General features: G+C 47.2%; 1 long non-coding RNA gene across 1 annotated transcript in view; it reads left to right on the forward strand.

The window, feature by feature from the left end:
• Positions 1–21362, forward strand: part of LOC143773605 (uncharacterized) — a 49886-nt gene that overhangs the window by 2592 nt on the left and 25932 nt on the right. The window contains exon 2 of the long non-coding RNA XR_013215254.1: positions 11025–11106. This is a non-coding gene — a long non-coding RNA (uncharacterized LOC143773605). The remainder of the gene's footprint in view (positions 1–11024; positions 11107–21362) is intronic.

The raw sequence follows: 21362 nt of genomic DNA on the forward strand, positions 1-21362 counted from the left end.
TTAATCGACTACTTCCTTATTGTGCCCTAATACTACAAGTTCCATGATGCTTTGCACTGTCCTCTAAGCCCGAATTTAGCACACCCACTCCAAAACACACCCAAACCCCTCCCTCCTCTCCCTCCTCTCTCTTCAGGCTGATGAGGAGAGGTCACATCTTGGTCACAAGCTGTAAAGCAGCACCAAGAACTGCACAACCATGGTGATCAAGCTTTTAGCTTTTTTTCTTTCTCATCTATTTCATAGTATATATAGTTTAGTATACATATGATATACTGTAAAGAGATCCTACTGCGTATATGTCTTAGATATGTAAATTACACAGTACATGTGTGGTTATATGTGTCCATCTACATACGCTTGTGTGCATGTATATATATTATGTGTGTTCTTATTTTACACTATTTGTGCTCATATACAGGAGAGGCCCCAGTTTCAGAAACAATATATGGGCCATTTGCAGAAATAACAGCTCATCCTAAGTCACAATTCCACCTGCTTTCGAGGTAGAAATGGCCCCCATTGCATTTTAGCTGCACAGATTGCACCAATATGCGATCACACCTTTTATATACACACCAATATATACTTCTATGTGTATGTATGGAATAAATTATTTATTCATATACATACACTTTAATATTTTGTTGCAGTGATATATACATACATATAGAACTTTGAAGGGTTTGTCCACTATTCTAACAACCCCCTCTCAGTCTATGTTTACTAGATTCCAGTGCCTGCACGTTCCAATAGTGTCGGCGCGGTGTCTCGCAGCGATTGTACCTGTGGTCAATCAGTGGCCGCATCACTCTCACCACCTTCTAAGCAAACTCATATCTGTAGGAAGTGAGTGTTGCTGCATTTTTTTTAAGAATTACCAAATGTAAGCCACTTCTTCCTAAGGCGAAGACAGTGAAGCAGCCACTGATTGTCCACAGGGTTCACATAATGACACTGACACAAATTCTCCGTGAGAGAAACCGTGGTGACAACATTGGGAGTATTCAAATCACATCCTTGTATTCACTCTGAGTGTAATATGAGTAACCAAAAATCTGCATTCACACTGAGAAATTACAGATTTGTAGACTGTAGTCTACACTGTGCATTTTATAGATTCAAAACAGTTTTAGTATCATATATTAAAGGGATTGTTCAGTACTTGTTCATTACTTTATATTTATGGTCTTTACTTTGGTTATGTCATCACTGGGATTGCGATAACCATATCTTCCACCCTCACCGATGATGCGTTTTTATAGAAAAAAAACTGAAAAAACACCCACCACCATCACGGTGATAAAGGGATCCAAACCCTAACCCTACCCCTAACCTCACCCCTAACCGTTTAATGAACATTTTCTGACATAGTGCTACGATATTTCAGTGCCACGTATTTCAGTGCCACGTATATAAGTGCCACGTATGTAAGTGCCACGTGCCACGTATGTAAGTGCTACGTGCCACGTGCCACGTATGTAAGTGCCACGTATGTAAGTTCCACGTGCCACGTATGTAAGTGCCACGTATGTAAGTGCCACGTATGTAAGTGCCACGGATTTAAGTGCCACGGATTTAAGTGCCACGTATGTAAGTGCCACGTGCCACGTATGTAAGTGCCACGTATGTAAGTGCCACGGATTTAAGTGCCACGTATGTAAGTGCCACGTATGTAAGTGCCACGTATGTAAGTGCCACGTATGTAAGTGCCACGTATGTGCCACGTGACACGTATTTCAGTGCCACGGATTTAAGTGCCACCTATTTCAGTGCCACGTATATAAGTGCCACGTGCCACGTATATAAGTGCCACGTATGCAAGTGCCACGTGCCACGTATTTAAGTGCCATGTATGCAAGTGCGATGTATGTAAGTGCCACGGATTTAAGTGCCACGGATTTAAATGCCACCTATGTAAGTGCCACGTATTTCAGTGCCACGTGCCACATATTTCAGTGCCACGTACGTAACTGCCACGTGCCACGTATTTCAGTGCCACGTATTAAAGTGCCATGTATTTCAGTCCCACTCCCGTGTAGCGGTGGGATATGGGGTAATAAGGGGTTAATGTCACCTTGCTATTGTAAGGTGACATTAAGCCGGGTTAATAACGGAGAGGCGTCAATAAGACGCCTATCCATTATTAATCCAATACTAAAAAAGGGTTAATGAAACACACACACATTAGGAAAAAGTATTTTAATATTCTTCATTTAACCATACTTACCATACTCCAGCACCTGCAAAAAAGTAAAATAATAAACCGTATACTACCTGTCCGCTGTAGTCCAATTAATAACGAGTGTCCCACGACGATCTCCCCTATAGAACAGTGACATTGGGTGGTGTCACTGCTCTATAGGACCCTCAGTGACACACTGACAGAAGACAATGGCTCCTGTAGTGCATCACTGAGGTTACTAAAGTTCACTGGTCTCACTTTATGGCAAAAAGCTGCGTGGGAACTTTCTCATACAGCATGCCATAAAGTGAGACTAGGGACTATTTTCTCACAGGGGTGTAGGAATACATTGTGGGGAATACATTGTGGAAGGATACCTTCCTCCCCTCATTGTGTTCCTGGAGCCCCTGGAGAGTGGTTGCATCAGCAGAGGCTCCTGCTCTCCACGGGAGATCGTCATGGGACACTTGTTTTAATTGGATTTCTGCGGATCAGGGAGTATATTGGTTGTTTATTATTTTAATATTTTTTACAGATGACAATGGCTTCGGGGATCAAAGTGACAAGTGATGGTGAGTATGTAATCTATGTTATATGTACTGTATGTCTGTTGTATGTACGTACTGTATGTGGCATGTTTCATGTCGCATGTCACATGTTGCATGTCGTCGCATGGTGCATGTCGCATGTTGTCGCATGGTGCATGTTGTCGCATGGTGCATGTTGACGCATGGTGCATGTCGACGCATGGTGCATGTCGTCGCATGGTGCGTGTTGCATGTCGTCGCATGGTGCATGTCTCATGTTGACGCATGGTGCATGTTGACGCATGGCGCATGTCGACGCATGGTGCATGTCGCATGTTGACGCATGTGCATGTCGTTGCATGGTGCATGTCGTCGCATGGTGCATGTCGCCGCATGGTGCATGTTGTTGCATGTCGTCGCATGGTGCATGTTGTCGCATGGTGCATGTTGTCGCATGGTGCATGTCGTCGCATGGCGCATGTCATCACATGGTGCAGGTCGCCGCATGGTGCATGTCGCATGTCGTCGCATGGTGCATGTCGTCGCATGGCGCATGTCGTTGCATGCCGCATGTCATTGCATGGTGCATGTCGTCACATGGTCATGTCGCATGTCGTCGCATGGTGCATGTCACATGGTGCATGTCGTCGCATGGTGCATGTCGTCGCATGGTGCATGTCGTCGCATGGTGCATGTGGTCGCATGGTGCATGTCGTCGAATGGTGCATGTCGCCGCATGGTGCATGTGTTGCATGGTGCATGTCGTCGCATGGTGCATGTGGTCGCATGTGGTCGCATGGTGCATGTGGTCGCATGGTGCATGTCATCGAATGGTGCATGTCGCCGCATGGTGCATGTGTCGCATGTCGCATGTCGTCGCATGGTGCATGTGTCGCATGGTGCATGTCGTCGCATGGTGCATGTCGTCGCATGGTGCATGTTGTCGCATGTCGTCGCATGGTGCATGTCGTCGCATGGTGTTGTATGTATGTATGTACTGTGTTTTTTTTTTTTTTTTACATTCAACACATTAGCCGGATGATGGGACTACTACTGTCCCATCATTGGCTAATGTGTCACTCACTGTCAGTGTAGCAGGCAGAGCCCGATGGGACTTGTAGTCCCATCGGACGATGCCTGCACACACACGCACAGCGCCGGCACACACACACACACGCACAGCGTCGGCACACGCACACACAGCGCCGGCACACACGCACACACAGCGCCGGCACACACACACACACAGCGCCGGCGGGCAGAAGCACCGGCGGTCACAAGCACCGGCGCCGGCGGGCACAAGCACCGGCGCCGGCGGGCACATGCACCGGCGGGCAGAAACACCGGCAGACCCCCGGCGACCGAAGCACAGCCCAGCCACACATCATGATCCCAGCACTGAGCAGTGAGCACACACAGCCCCGCCCGCCCCCAGCACAGCCCTGCAGGCACCCCCCAGCACCGCCCACAGCCCAGTCACTCTTGCTGAGTGACTGCTGACTGTGGGGGCTGGTCACGCCTGCTGCTGACGTCACGTCAATTTTCAGAGCCTGGAAATTGACGTGACGTCGGCGGAAATGAGCGGCGGCTGCAGTCTGGGGGTCATGTGACCCGGACTCAGCAGGAGGAATAGCGCCGCTCACAGGCGAAAACGTCAACAGAAGGTAATGGCACAATTCATTAGGGGCCCCGGGGGGATACATTGGGGGGTTAATTGAAAGTAGTGGACAACCCCTTTAAGTAGAGGACTACTCTAGGAAAGTGGACACAGATGATTGAAGCACAGACCCAGCACGGATCAGTCTTACAAAGGCAGCAGCAAGTGTACAACTGACACTGGATGGAGGAGCCAGCATGCTTAATTAGAGGACTACTCAAGGAAAGTGAACACAAAAGATTGCAGCACAGACCCAGCACGGATCAGTGTTACACAGGCATCAGCAAGTGTACGATTGACACTGGATGGAGGAGCCAGCATGCTTAAGTAGAGGACTACTCAAGGAAAGTGAACACAGATGATTGCAGCACAGACCTAGCATGGATCAGTCTTACACAGGCAGTAGCAAGTGTACGATTGACACTGGATGGAGGAGCCAGCATGCTTAAGTAGAGGACTACTCTAGGAAAGTGGACACACATGATTGCAGCACAGACCCAACATGGATCAGTCTTACACAGCCAGCAGCAAGTGTACGATTGACACTGGATGGAGGAGCCAGCATGCTTAAGTAGAGGACTACTCAAGGAAAGTGAACACAGATGATTGCAGCACAGACCCAACATGGATCAGTCTTAGACAGGCAACAGCAAGTGTACGATTGACAATGGATGGAGGAGCCAGCATGCTTAAGTAGAGGACTACTCTAGGAAAGTGGACACAGATGATTGCAGCACAGACGGATAAGTCTTACACAGACAGCAAGTGTACCATTGACACTGGATGGAGGAGGCACAATGCTTAAGCAGAGGACTATGCAGCGCCCCAGAGTCCTGGTCGTTGCAGTACTGTGGATCCGTCACTATGGGGAGCCATGGTGCGTTCGATGGCACTGAAGGAGTTCCTCTGAGCAGGTATCACAGACACCAATATGTTTCACAGCTGGGCCTCCGGGGGGAGCTAAGGGTTCTATTCATTAGGCCACTCCCCACCATAGTGGGTAAACTGGGGGTCAGGCAGGAAGTTAGAGGAGAAAGCTGACTGGATTGAACGAAGCAACACCTTGTGGCAGAGGGTGTTGTGGAGGAAGAGACAGTAGGGCCTCTGTCAGGGGTGGGATCCTGACAGAGGCTTGGCATTGGAAAGAACGTAATGGGACCGTGCCTGCTCAGCATAGCAGCGGTGCCCTAAGAAAGGACTAGAAGCGAGATAGATTGTGCTGAGTGAGAAACGAGATCAAGCGAAAGGAGAATACCAGTAGGGGTCATGCTGTAAGACCGGAGCAACATCCTACTGAGGCGCACTACCGGTGGCCGGAACGCCGAGGGAGTGGAATAGCATACAGCTTCAAGCCATACTCCAAACAGCGGCAGGGCAGTCAGTTTAAGGCGGGCTGTCTAACACATATCACCTATGAAGTCTTGGGGGGCAATTGCGGGAGAGGGGCGTCTCTAGGGTCCCGGAAGAACTCCAGGCCTACCTGACAAACGGGTGCCGTTCCAACCTGAATAACAGGGCGGGATGGAATACGAGAAGAACATCAAGTAATCGAGTTGTGAGGGAACTTAAGAAACAGACACAACCGTTGTGGGGTACTTTCCGTGAGCACAGCAGGGAAGGACTACAACACACAGCGCTAGAAGGAGGGCACTGATTTCCACCTGTGAGGAGAACTCTGGAGGTGCCATTGGACCGGTCGGACTTGCGCAGCCTGGTGAACCGTATTCTGGACTGAGGACTCAGAGATCTCCAGTAAAGAGGTAAAGAGACTGCAACCTGGTGTCCTCGTTATTTGCCGCGACCTGCACCGCTACACCACCATTAACCCCACTTATTGCATCGGACGTCCCCCACTGACAGACAGGGCCACGGACCGGGCCTAGCCACCGTGATAACCCCAGGACTGAGACTCAGAGGCCCGGCTCCGGGTACCCCTCGGCCCTGCGGCGGTGTGGGGGCGCTCCACAACTTGGCGTCACGAACAGGATCTACTTAAGCCTGAAGAATCAGGTCATGTGTGCCTTGGAACTGTGATTTATTGCGCTTGAATTGTACTTTATTGAAAAGACTGTGTGCTGCGCCAGTTGCCGCCAAAATCCGCCGCCATTGCAGCGCCGAGGAGAGCGCAGGAGGAGAAGAGGGGCGTGAGGTGGGCGTAGACAAGCTGGAGAGCGCGAACCACAATGGCCGCCCAGTCTAAGTATTTCTGTGTCCTGAGGACGTGCCCGTCAACAGCCGAGGTCCGCCTCCTGATCCTGGTCGGAGGGTGGAGACCATGGGGACGGGACCGCCCACGGAAGAGACCGCGGGAAAAAGACGAGGGAGAAGCGATAAAGATGGCCGCACGAGAAGACCCGTATGAGAAGGATCGGGCGCGGAGAAAGGTTGGACAGCCCAATGTAGCCCAGGATACGCCGTCGCTGCGGGAACTGACCCTAGCCGGATCAACGATGAGCCGACCTCCCCGGCCGCCGTCGGAAGAGAGCATAGCCGCGGCAGAGGCCCGGCAGGACGTCGCCCGCCTGGAGGCCGATGCCCGCGTGGTTGCTAGGCTGGGCCAGCCCACGGAGATCTGCTTGGCTTCAATGTCCTCTGCTTCTCCTAACTCGGCCGCGGCTGGAAATGCGCTGCAGACAACAGGCCTGAAGATAATGCCCGAGGTCGAACACCCGCGGCGCTTGATGGCTGCGTGGCGGAGCCGGCCCCAGCCTGCGGAGCCGGTCGATCTGCAGAGCACTCCGGAGATCCCGACATCACATTGGGGCGTAGTGGTGGCCTTTAACCCTCAGTGTGGAAGAGGAGTGATCCAAGAGATCGGGGAACCGGTGCAAGTCCGTGTAGACCGGGAGGAGGTGGAACCTTGCTGCGGGAGGTTCGATCGCGACCTGGAACCAGGCGATGCGGTGACTTATACCCGATGGAGGAGGGCTACGGGGGAAGCTGGCTGGATGGCACGAGGCGTGCAGCGGTGCACTGCCTTCCAGGCTGCTGCTGAAGCACCGGAAAAAGGTGACCCCAAAGGGAAGACAGCGGAGCCCGGCCCTGCGGAACCGCAAGAAGCCCAATCTCGCCGTGCCCCGGAGGGACGTATACGCCTGTCGACAAGGAGGACCTCCCGGCGAGGGATTTTATCATTGCTGGGACCAGAACCGCGTCCTGGCTCACCAGTGCGATCCGTTGGCCTGGTGAGACCGGACAGGAGACCACCTCCCGCTTCACAACAGTAAAGTATTACTGCTCTTTTATGAAAATGTAAATAGTTTTGTCCGTTAACTGTTTGTATACTGTTTGCTGCTAAACCCTTCAGGGTTAACTCTTTATGGATCCCTTAGTTGACCCGGGATCCCTATTGTTTGTTTTTCCTACCAGTTTTTGCATAAGTTTTACAAACTGAGAAATCATGAACAGTGCATGATCCAAACTTTCGTGTAAATAGTTTGCACCTTCTTAAAGGCGCTTTCTACTGGTTTTACTTAAAGACTCTTTGCGAAGATACCGTTCTGGAACCTTTGCTGAGCAAAGACTGGTAGGCTGAGAAGACGAGCTACCTCAGAAAGACTTGATCCCCTCTTAAGGGGGATGTGTGACCTAAACTTGAAAGTGATACTGTTTTAGAACCGTAATATGATGATGCTCTGGAAGAAATGTAACTGTTATGCATAAAGAAAAGTTATGTGTGTTTAATCTGTTTGAAATGTGAAACCTAGATAATGTTCTTTAAAAGGAAAGATGCAGAGAGCCCGTAGGGGAAGAATTAGAGTCCTGCATAGTTGAAAGAAAGGAAGTAATAACGAAGGTGAGGATAGAAGGTAAACCCTGAGTCCCCATAGAAAGTTAGTTCGTTACTAAGGACAGAGAGTGAACCCGTAGGGGTTAGGGAGCGAGTCCTTATAGGAGCCAAGTAGAGCCGGCTCAGTGTTCTCAAATTGAAAGTAAAGTTATGTTCTATACTATGTATAGTAGTTGAAAAGGCAGTAGGCCCTGGCTGAACGGGGCGGTCCTGTAACAGAAAGGAGAGGCAGTAGGTCTGGCGCCGATAGGACAGGCGGTCCTGCAGATTCCAAAGAAGGCGAATGAAAAGTTAGAATACCTTATAATGTGATTATAGGAAGGTCTTTAGTGGATTTAGAGTGTGAATCCTTAAAGGCAATGTTAAATTATTGTTCACAAAATTTGCACTTAGTAGAATACCCGGTTGGGTAATGAGAGTTAATTGGAGCCTGTTGCTATGATATTTAATTATGTTTGTAACGTTAAAAGTGTCCTCACCTCCCATAAAGGGAAGCCTGTTCAAGTATACTTATTGTTTTGCACTCAACAAAATTGTATGTCTTTTTGCTAACCTGTATTGTTGTTTTCTTCCCAGTCCCGGAGTACTGTGTTTAACCAGGGGGGAGTGCAGCGCCCCAGAGTCCTGGTCGTTGCAGTACTGTGGATCCGCCACTATGGGGAGCCATGGTGCGTTCGATGGCACTGAAGGAGTTCCTCTGAGCAGGTATCACAGACACCAATATGTTTCACAGCTGGGCCTCCGGGGGGAGCTAAGGGTTCTATTCATTAGGCCACTCCCCACCATAGTGGGTAAACTGGGGGTCAGGCTGGAAGTTAGAGGAGAAAGCTGACTGGATTGAACGAAGCAACACCTTGTGGCAGAGGGTGTTGTGGAGGAAGAGACAGTAGGGCCTCTGTCAGGGGTGGGATCCTGACAGAGGCTTGGCATTGGAAAGAACGTAACGGGACCGTGCCTGCTCAGCATAGCGGCGGTGCCCTAAGAAAGGACTAGAAGCGAGATAGATTGTGCTGAGTGAGAAACGAGATCAAGCGAAAGGAGAATACCAGTAGGGGTCATGCTGTAAGACCGGAGCAACATCCTACTGAGGCGCACTACCGGTGGCCGGAACGCCGAGGGAGTGGAATAGCATACAGCTTCAAGCCATACTCCAAACAGCGGCAGGGCAGTCAGTTTAAGGCGGGCTGTCTAACACATATCACCTATGAAGTCTTGGGGGGCAATTGCGGGAGAGGGGCGTCTCTAGGGTCCCGGAAGAACTCCAGGCCTACCTGACAAACGGGTGCTGTTCCAACCTGAATAACAGGGCGGGATGGAATACGAGAAGAACATCAAGTAATCGAGTTGTGAGGGAACTTAAGAAACAGACACAACCGTTGTGGGGTACTTTCCGTGAGCACAGCAGGGAAGGACTACAACACACAGCGCTAGAAGGAGGGCACTGATTTCCACCTGTGAGGAGAACTCTGGAGGTGCCATTGGACCGGTCGGACTTGCGCAGCCTGGTGAACCGTATTCTGGACTGAGGACTCAGAGATCTCCAGTAAAGAGGTAAAGAGACTGCAACCTGGTGTCCTCGTTATTTGCCGCGACCTGCACCGCTACACCACCATTAACCCCACTTATTGCATCGGACGTCCCCCACTGACAGACAGGGCCACGGACCGGGCCTAGCCACCGTGATAACCCCAGGACTGAGACTCAGAGGCCCGGCTCCGGGTACCCCTCGGCCCTGCGGCGGTGTGGGGGCGCTCCACAACTACTCAAAGAAAGTGAACACAGATGATTGCAGCACAGATCCAGCACGGATCAGTCTTACACATGCAGCAGCAAGTGTACGATTAACACTGGATGGGAGAGCCAGCATGCTTATGTAGAGGACTACTCAAGGAAAGTGAACACAAAACATTGCAGCACAGACCCAGCACGAATCAGTGTTACCAGGCATCAGCAAGTGTATGATTGACACTGGATGGAGAAGCCAGCATGCTTAAGTAGAGGACTGCTCAAGGAAAGTGAGCACAGATGATTGCAGCTCAGACCCAGCACAAACAAAACAGACTGATAACTTCTACAGAAATTAACATCGCAGACAGGAACAGAATGGAGATCGTGACACTATGGTCTGAATGAGCATTTCATTTACATTAGCCTGTGGACTGACTGACCTCAGCATTTATACTAGACTGTGGACTGATAGGCCACATCTTCAGTAGACCTTGGACTGACTGATCAAAACTTTTAATCTAGTCTTTGGATGAATGATCACAGCATTTACATTAGTTTGAATACTGACTGACCACAGCATTTGCACTTGTTTAAGGCCTACTGACCTCGTCATTTTCACTAGATTTTGACTGCCTGACCACATTTCCAGTAAAGTTTGAATTGCCTGACTATAATATTTACACTAGTCTAAGGACTGACTGACCACAGCATTTATGCTAGGTGTGCAATTTCTGAACACATTTCCAGTAGACCAGAAGACTATGGACTGAATGAACACGACAGTTACACTAGAATGTGGACTAATAGACTACTTTTACAGCGGACTGTGGAGTGGCGGACCACAACTTTTACACTAGTTTATGGACTGACTGATCATAGCATTTACGCTAGGTTTGCATTAAATGACCACATTTCCAGTAGACTGTAGTCTGACTATAACATTTATAGAATACTGTAGAATGACTGAACATAATATATACTGGACAGTAAACTATCAAATGACTGACTACAGGATTCACAATAAACTGACCACAATCCTTCTACCTGAAATAAGTAATTTTGTCCCTAGTGTGTTATATTTTTCTTTGTGTGCAGCATGTAGCAGGAACATATTATCACACCTTTGACTATTTACAGGTGACTGACGCCGAGTGAGATGGTGAACGTGAAATTTTTCCTTGTGGATTTCAAGAAGAGAATTAGAAAAATCTCCTAACAGGTAATTAATATTCTTATTAATTACTGATAATTGTTGGTCTAGGCATAAGTTCTACGCCTGCCGGGGTGTAATAACACCTTCCTTGTACATGAGAATATATTGTTTGTGTTTTTCACATGTATATCTTCTATACACAACTCCTAGTATAACACAACCATATTTCAGGTACAGATGTAAGGAACATTTCTTCTCCTTATCCTCTGTCTTCTAAAATAAGAAAACGTTCTTATGTTTCATAGAACAGGCTTGTTATCAGCGGTGTAACATTCAATGCCTCGATTACAAGAGACTGATCTCCTCATTTACGCTAGGCTGTGGAGCTACTGACCACAGCATTTCCACTAAACTGTGGACAGACTAACAACATTTACTCTAGACTGTTGACCGGCTGACCCCAGCATTTCCTTAAGGCCATGTGCACACGTTCAGGATTTTTTGCGTTTTTTTTGCGTTTTTTCGCTATAAAAACGTGATAAAAACGCGGAAAAAACGCTTACATATGCCTCCCATTAGTTTCAGTGTATTCCGCATTTTTTGTGCAAATGTTGCCTTTTTTTCCGCGAAAAAATCGCATCGCGGAAAAAAAAGCAACATGTTCATTAAAAATGCGGAATTGCGGGGATTCCGCACACCTAGGAGTGCATTGATCTGCTTACTTCCCGCACGGGGCTGTGCACACCATGCGGAAAGTAAGCAGATTATGTGCGGTTGGTACCCAGGGTGGAGGAGAGGAGACTCTCCTCCACGGACTGGGCACCATATAATTGGTAAAAAAAAAAAGAATTAAAATAAAAAATAGTCCTATACTCACCCTCTGATGGCCCCCGAAGTGTTCCCGCCTTTCCGGTGCATGCTCTCTCTTCCGTTCCTATAGATGGTGTGGTTCAGGACCTGTGATGACGTCGCTGTCTTGTGATTGGTCACGTGACCGCTCATGTGACTCACGCGACCAATCACAAGCCGCGACGTCATCGAAGGTCCTGAACCACACCGGCATCTATAGGAACGGACGCCGCTGAGGACATCGGCTGTGTGCAGAGGGTGAGTATAACCATTTTTTTTTTTTTTTTTTTTATTATTTTTAAACATTCTATCTTTTACTATAGATGCTGCATAAGCAGCATCTATAGTAAAAAGTTGGTCACACTTGTCAAACACTATGTTTGACAAGTGTAACCAACCTGTCAATCAGTTTTCCAAGCGATGCTACAGATCGCTTGGAAAACTTTAGCATTCTGCAAGCTAATTACGCTTGCAGAATGCTAAAAAAACACACAAAAAAAACGGGAAAAAAACGCAAAAAAAAATGCGGATTTCTTGCAGAAAATTTCCGGTTTTCTTCAGGAAATTTCTGCAAGAAATCCGGACGTGTGCACATACCCTTAGACTTTGAATCGGCTGACAACAACATTTACACTAGACTGTGAACCAACTGAACAAAGAATTTACCCTAGACTGTGGACTGATGGACCACAGCATTTAAACTAAATAGTAGACCCACTGACGACATCATTTACACTAGACTGTGGACTGACTGGCCACATTTACATCAGACTGTGGACTGACGGACAAAAAGTTTTACACTAGTCCATGGACTAACTGATCCAAGCATTTACAGTAGTCTAAGGACTGACTGAGCACAGCAATTATGCTTCATGTGGAATTCTAGACCACATTTCCAGTACACCAAAAGACTATGGACTGAATGACCATAACATTTACAATAGACTGTAGACTGACTGGCCACGCATTTATGCTAGGTGTGGAATTTCTGACCACATTTCCAGTAGACTAGAAGACTATGGACTGAATGAACGCAACATTTACACTAGAATGTGGACTGACAGATCACTTTTACAGTGGACTCTGGACTAGCGGATCAAAAGTTTTACACTAGTTTATGGACTGATTTGCCATAGCATTTAGCTAGATGTGAAATTCCTGACCACATTTCCTGTAGACCAAAAGACTATGTGTGATGCGAGTCACTATAGTAAATGTTAGCCCCAGAAGGGGAGAGAAAGACTACAAATAACAGAAAGAAAAAATATACACTACTTACTGAATAAGTAAAAGGAGGTTAAACAATCCGAGGCTAGGTCCAGGAAATGGTGCAGTACAACAAGGGGAAGTCAGAGACTTAAACCAATTTACTAGCCGAGGTCAGGAATACCAGAAAGACAAGACAGTTTACAGGGAGCAGGCACAAGAGAAGTCAGGTCACAAGCAAAGAGTCTAAGTCCAGAAAGGGAATAATGTCAGGCTGGGTCAGGCACAGAGCACAGAGGGATCAGACTTACACAGGCAGCAGAAAGTGTACGATTGACACTGGATGGAGGAGCCAGCATGCTTAAGTAGAGGATTACTCAAGGAAAGTGAACACATAATTGCAGCACAGACCTAGCACGGATCAGTCTTACACAGGCAGTAGCAAGTGTACGATTGACTCTGGATGGAGGAGCCAGCATGCTTAAGTAGAGGACTACTCAAGGAAAGTGAACACAAAAGATTAGAGCACAGACCCAGCAAGAATCAGTGTTACACAGGCATCAGCAAGTGTACAATTGACACTGGATGGAGGAGCCAGCATGCTTAAGTAGAGGACTACTCAAGGAAAGTGAACACAAAAGATTGCAGCACAGACCCAGCACGGATCAGTGTTACACAGGCATCAGCAAGTTTATGATTGACACTGGATGGAGGAGCCAGCATGCTTAAGTAGAGGACTACTCTAGGAAAGTGGACACAGATGATTGCAGCACAGACCCAGCACGGATTAGTCTTACACAGGCAGCAGCAATTGTACGATTCACACTGGATGGAGGAGCCAGCATGCTTATGTAGAGGACTACTCTAGGAAAGTGGACGCAGATGATTGAAGCACAGACCCAGCACGTATCAGTCTTACAAAGGCAGCAGCAAGTGTACGATTGACAATGGGTGGAGGAGCCAGCATGCTTAATTAGAGGACTACTCTAGGAAAGTGAACACAAAAGATTGCAGCACAGACCCAGCATGGATCAGTGTTACACAGGCATCAGCAAGTGTATGATTGATACTGGATGGAGGAGCCAGCATGCTTAAGTAGAGGACTACTCAAGGAAAGTGAACACATAATTGTAGCACAGACCTAGCACGGATCAGTCTTACACAGGCAGCAGCAATTGTACGATTCACAGTGGATGGAGGAGCCAGCATGGAAAGTGAACACAGAAGATTGCAGCACAGACACAGCACTGATCTGTCTTACACTGGCAGCAGGAAGTGTACGATTGACACTGGATGGAGGAGCCAGCATTCTTAAAGGGCCACTGTCACCCCCCCTCCAGCCGTTATAAACTAAAAGAGCCACCTTGTGCAGCAGTAATGCTGCATTCTAACAAGGTGGCTCTTTTAGTTTTAGGTTCAAGTATACCCCAAAAAAAGCAATTTGATACTTAGCCACCATTGCTGTCTCTAGCCAGGGAGGCGGCTCCTCTCTCCCCAGCTCGAAACGCTCCTCTGCCGTCACTCACATCTTCTTGGTTTTTCTGCGCCGCCCCCTCAGCGCTGTTTACGTTTTCAAACCGGCGCCTGCCTTTGGATGAATGATCACAGCATTAACATTAGTTTGAATACTGACTGACCACAGCATTTGCACTTGTTTAAGGCCTACTGACCTCGTCATTTTCACTAGATTTTGACTGCCTGACCACATTTCCAGTAAAGTTTGAATTGCCTGACTATAATATTTACACTAGTCTAAGGACTGACTGACCACAGCATTTATGCTAGGTGTGCAATTTCTGAACACATTTCCAGTAGACCAGAAGACTATGGACTGAATGAACACGACATTTACACTAGAATGTGGACTAATAGACTACTTTTACAGTGGACTGTGGACTGGCGGACCAAAACTTTTACACTAGTTTATGGATTGACTGATCATAGCATTTACGCTAGGTTTGCATTGTCTGGCCACATTTCCAGTAGACTGTAGTCTGACGTCTGACTTAGTGATGTGTCGTTCGCGAACGAGCCGACACAAAGAGCCGGCTCCCTGCAGTGAACGATGGGAGCCGGCACACCAGTGAGAGCCACTAAAATCCCTGAATGGCTCTCACTGGGCGTAAAATCCTGGGCTTCGGGGGGCGTAACTCCGCCCACCTGAGCAAAACCCCACCCACTCTTCAATTTAATTGGCTCTCTAAGAAGTGGGCGGAGTTTCTGCGGTAGGTGGGCGGAGTTTCGGACACATGAACAGGTACTCAATAGGGATCTAATACGATCCAAAAAGAGCCGGTTCACGAGCCGAAAGAGCCGGCTCTTTTTGGTGAGCGGAGCCATGAGAGCCGGATCACCAAAAAGAGCCGGACTGCCCATCACTAGTCTGACTATAACATTTATAGAATACTGTAGAATGACTGAACCAGTAGCGTAGCTACTGGGGGGGCAGAGGGGGCCATCGCCCCGGGCCCTGTCACATGAAGGGGCCCACCGGGAGCCAGGGCAGGGCCACTTCTGGGACGAGGCAGAACACCGCATAGGAGCAGAGCAGTATACTGTCTGCTCCCATCTGACAAGCTGCACGCTGCTCGCACAGTGGCCGGCTGCAGAGTCTCCCCCCTGCAGTGAATGGTTTCGCCCGTCTGACCTGATAATGAAGGTTTTCCGGCTGCAGTTTTCTTCACTCTGTGCACGCTGGGATTGGCTCAGGCACGCTGGGTCCTAGTGCCCACCTTGCATTTCACTTACACACTTCCTGGTCCTGCCTGCAGTGCAAACTTTATCAGTAAGTGCTGGGGATGGGACTTATTAGGTTTATTAAATTCAGGTATGTCAGTGTGAGACCGTTGGGGTATTGTGGGGGCTGAAAGTGAGTGAGGGGGAACAGGGTACAGAGGGGTGGATGTGAGATGATGGGGGTATTGGGGCTGAAGTGGGGGAGGGGGGCAGGTCACTGGGGGCTGAATATTATGTTTAGTTATGATATTATATGTACTCCATCATGTAATATTTGCTGTCTGGGGAGGCTGGAGATGGGGGGGTCGGGGGCTTTTGATACGGACCACCTGGGTCTTTTATGAGTATTAGTATAAGGAGCCCCCATACAGTAACCAAGAGCTGCATCACATTTATAGCACCACTCCAGCATTATTTTTCATCTCATTGCTGGGGCGGTGCTGATAATCCCCGTCCCCTGTCTGATACTCACCTTCTGGCGTTTTCATATGTTTTAGTCTCCGCTCGGCTCCGTCTCCTGCAGTTTGTGACCTGTCCGAGGCTCCAGTGTTTCATGGAACAGCGCAGAGGTCACCAATCAATGTGAGTCTGTGGGAGCCTCGTTCTGGCCTCTTCCTCACTCTCAGGCTATGTGCACACGGTGCGGATTAGCCGCTGCGGATCTGCAGCAGTTTTCCATCTGGTTTACAGTGCCATGTAAACCTATGGAAAACCAAATCCGCAGTGCCCATGGTGCAGAAAATACCGCCCGGAAACGCTGAGTTTTATTTTCTGCAGCATGTCAATTCTATTTGCGGATTCCGCAGCGTTTTACACCTGCTCCTGTATAGGAATCCGCAGGTGAAATCTGCACAAAAAACACAGGAAATCCGCGGGAAATTTGCACAAATCCGCAACAAGTGCACATAGCCTCATAGTCTTACATTGAGCGCCTGTGACATAGCTTCTACCTTCTGGCCAGTCAGAACTGCGCTCACAAGTTGGAGCAGCGACACTGCAGCAGTGCCACAAAATAGTGAATACGTCGGAGGATGAGTAAATGACCGGGGCATCCAAATCATGACAGGGAGCTGTAAGTCCATCATACTGTGTATAAGGGAGCTGTGGGCCCATCATACTGTGTATAAGGGAGCTGTGGGCCCATCACACTGTGTATACGGGAGCTGCCGGCCCATCATACTGTGTATAAGGGAGCTGCCGGCCCATCATACTGTGTATAAGAGAGCTGTGGGCCCATCATACTGTGTATAAGGGAGCTGCTGGCCCATCATACTGTGTATAAGGGAGCTGTGGGCCCATCATACTGTGTATAAGAGAGCTGTGGGCCCATCATACTGTCACTAACCCAAGAGATACAAAAGTATCAGAACACACCACTAGGGAATTATTAAAAAGTAACAAGTTTTATTGAAGATATCCACATATTAAAAACATAACAATAACAATGAACAAAGAAAGAAAAAAATATATAAATATATTAACACGAGGAAGGATGGTACCCGAGTAGAGTGAGCACAAATCTCAGAGAGAAAGGTAAAACATAGAACAGGTTATGGGAGTGAAATAGAAATAAGTCTCCATACTGGCCAATATAGACAATTAACCACCATCAAAAGTGCACGTGCAAAGAAAGCATGGAGAACTAGTACTTATCAATACATACCCATAAAATCCACTGTCCTAACTCTCAAAGGAAGCCCCGACGCGCGTTTCGCGTTCTTGCTTTATCAAGGGAAAACAGAATTGTGCGTGCTATGTCTCTCATAACTCCCCAGTTTATAAAGGACGCCAATTACCGTCACCACCAATGCAGCGTCGCGCATGGCACCGCCGCCCCCGGGTCTCAGCTGCAATTGTTTCCGGCACTCAAAATCGGCGTGCGGGGAGGAAATCCTCCATGACGTCACATCCGCACAGCCGATAATACAGAGGCCTTCAACAAAATGGTGACTCCCGGGCGCAGTGCGCATGCGCGTCGCCATATTATAAAGATCAAGCTACAAAGTCCTCCCAAAACCGCCAGATCGATCAGGCAACACCACTGAAAGGCACCATTCCAACCCGCACGGTAAAAGATTAACTTTATAGCAGACAGGGTAAAGTATAGAATATACCACCACCATGAATCGGAGTAACTAGATATTTAAAGGTACAGTAACATGTACATTTTCCTCTTGCATAGACAACGTCATATATCATTTAACAATACAACAAAGCATAAAAAATCAAAAAACAAAATAATAAGAGGAAAATAACATCATATGCCCTCAAAGATGGTACATATTAGTTCTCAAAGACGTTCTCCATGCCTCTATGTCCTCCAATTGATGATCAATATATAGTCCTTCCAGTTAATTAATCACGGAGTAGATGTTCTTAATCTATCCCAATAATATCAGGGCAATATGGAGATCAGATAATGCACAGCGGAAGGCATCCAGAACCAAGAAATATATTTCTGGGGAGATTTGATCCAAGATATTACTATAACAAAACATACAAAAAGAAAAATAAAGACATAAACACATAATTAAAAAGCAGAGATTTATAAAAATGGAGCAAAACTAAGTTTCTCGTTAAGTCCCACAGGGGACATGGTACCAAGTTCTACGGTCCACCTAGTTTCAGTTTGAGCCAATAACTGTTTTAGGTCACCCCCTCTAATCCCACCATGAATCCTATCAATGCCTCTAACCTTGAGGCCACGAGGGTCAGAGTTATGATATTGTAAGAAGTGTTTAGGTAGTGTTTTCAACAAACTAACATCTTCTACCTCTATCGCAGCTGAAATGTCCCTTGCGTGCTCTCTCACCCTAATGCGCAGCTCCCTAGTTGTCAGACCGATGTACATTTTGGAACAGGGACACTGCGCAAGATATATAACATATGAAGTAGTGCAAGATATATAATGCACAATGTTATATTCATGGGTCCCAGCAGCATTTGTGAAAGTCTTAGCTCTCACAATATTCGACAAATTACACGCCATACAATTCCCACATGGGAAACACCCCCATCTTTGTTTGGGGTTCCCGAAAAAACTTTTCTGTGGAGCCACATAGTGACTTCTCACCAATTGGTCCTTTAGGTTTTTACTCCTCCGTGCAGTGATAAGAGGTCTTGTAGAAATGTCCTTGTTCATTATGGAATCGGTCTGAAGAACAGGCCAATGCTTGGTCAGAATTTGACGCATGGCATCCCATTGACAGTTGTATGTAGATATAAATCTAGTATAAGTCCCACCGTTATCAGTCTTCCTGCCAGAATTACAAAGTAATTTCTGACGTGGAGTACATTTAGCGCGGTGATAGCCATGCTTGATATTTCTCTGACTATATCCTCTTTCAAGGAAACGATTTCGCAGATCTTTGGCCTGCTCCTCAAACCTATCCATAGTAGAACAAGTACGTTTTGCCCGGAGGAATTGACCAGTGGGGATGGCTTTGATAGTTGAGTAAGCATGCCCTGAGGAGGCGTGGAGAAAAGAATTAACAGAAGTCTTCTTTCTGAAGATGTCAGTATGGACAAACCCCAATCCATCAACCGACAATGCGATGTCCAAAAAATCAATCCTGCGTTCATTCCATTTGTATGTCAGTTGAATATTGTAAGGATTGGTGTTTAAAGTTAGCATAAACTTCTCCAAAACAGGGACCGGTCCCTGCCAAATAATTAAAAGATCGTCAATATAACAAAACCAGCACTGCACATGGTCAGCGGCGCATGCCCCATCCCCACGAAACACCTCCCTCTCCCAATAACCAAGGAAGAGGTTAGCGTAGGCGGGCGCACACGCCGCCCCCATGGCAGTGCCGCGTTTCTGCAAGTAAAACCGGTCCCTAAATGTGAAGAAATTATGGTATAGTACAAACTGTAATAATTCCAAAAGAAGATCAATAAAGGGTCTGCCCAGACTGCTCATCTCCAGAAAGTATCGTACGGCCTCAATACCATGTTGATGGTCAATACAGGTGTATAGGGACTCGACGTCCGCGGTGACAAAGAGCATATCAGAATCTAAGCAGAGGCCGTCAACCCTCACCAGGACGTCCGTAGAGTCCCTGACATAGGAGGGCAGCGTTTCGACCAAAGGTTTAAGATAGTAATCAATGAATTTACACACCGGGTCACACAGCCCTCCAATGCCAGAGACTATGGGACGCCCAGGTGGGTCGACCGGATCCTTATGAACTTTAGGGAGGAGGTAGAAGGTGGGGACCTTGGGAAATTTTGTCATTAACCCATCCAGGATTTTTTTAGGAATAAGTCCTTTTTCCCATGCCTGGATCAGAATAGTATCAAGCAGTTGTGAGAATGCGGTCAACGGATTCTGAGGGAGTAACGCATAATACTTTTTATCTTTAAGTTGTTTAAATGCTTCCTTCTCGTATTTATCTGTTGGCCAGATCACGACATTTCCCCCCTTGTCCGCTGGTTTAATAACAACGTCATCTAAAGATTTAAGTTGCTTTAAAGCACGTCTATGATCAGGACTAAGATTATCCCATCTTATTTTAGTTGGGATTTTCTTAAAATCTTCAGTCACCAGACGTGCAAAAATGTCAATCTGTGGACAAATGGACAAGGGGGGAAAGGTTCTAGATCTGGGCACAACAGCACTTGGGAATCCGACCGCATTGTCAGAATCCTGCTCATTAAGTAGGCCCTCCAGTACCTCCAAAGCCTCCAGCTCGATGTCACCGCGGACGTCGATAATCCCGTCAGGCCGATGATGTAACCTCCTCAGGACAAGCTTACGACAGAAGAGATTGAGATCTTTTACTGTTGTAAAATAATGGAAATTATTAGTGGGGGAAAAAGATAGACCATAACTAAGGACCTCCTCCTGCGCTGTAGATAAAATATGTGAGGAAAGGTTAATTACCTCCAGGCTATTCTGGGCGCTGCGAGTTTTCTTATAATATTGTTGTGGAGGGGTAGTTCTCCCTTTATTAAACTTATTATTTCTCTTGGGATTTCTAGTGCTTGAAGAATCAGATAGAGTTTCAATAGATGGAGTACTAGCACTTGGTCTTGGTTCATCTATAGACGTAAAAGATGACATCGACCCGGATCTTGACCTATTTGGTCTTCCAAATTTTTTACTCCTCCTCCATCTATATACCGTCTTATTCTGGGAGTCAAGATTGTCACGTTGGAACTTTCGGGACTTTGTATTGACAATTTCTTTTTCCCATTTTTGAAAGCATACTTCAAGATCTTTATTAAACTCCTCCAGTGCTGCTCCAGATAGTTCTTTTTTAAGGTCTTTTTGAACCTCTTCAATTTCTTTTTCAATATCTGTGAGCTTAGCATCATCTATCTGCATCAGGATCTCCATGAATCCTCTGGAGCAACCATCAGCCACTTTTTCCAATTTATCTTTCAACATTTCGTCGTTAACCACAAACGATGGAAATATCTGTACTCGCAGACCACGTGGAATTAGATTTTTAGATATATAGCATTCTAAAAACGCACGGTTCCACCAAACCTTAGTACGCCTATGAAGGAGATCCTTAAGACAGGCT

This window comes from Ranitomeya variabilis, chromosome 5 (genome assembly GCF_051348905.1).
Source record: "Ranitomeya variabilis isolate aRanVar5 chromosome 5, aRanVar5.hap1, whole genome shotgun sequence".
NCBI classification, from domain to species: Eukaryota; Metazoa; Chordata; class Amphibia; order Anura; family Dendrobatidae; genus Ranitomeya; species Ranitomeya variabilis.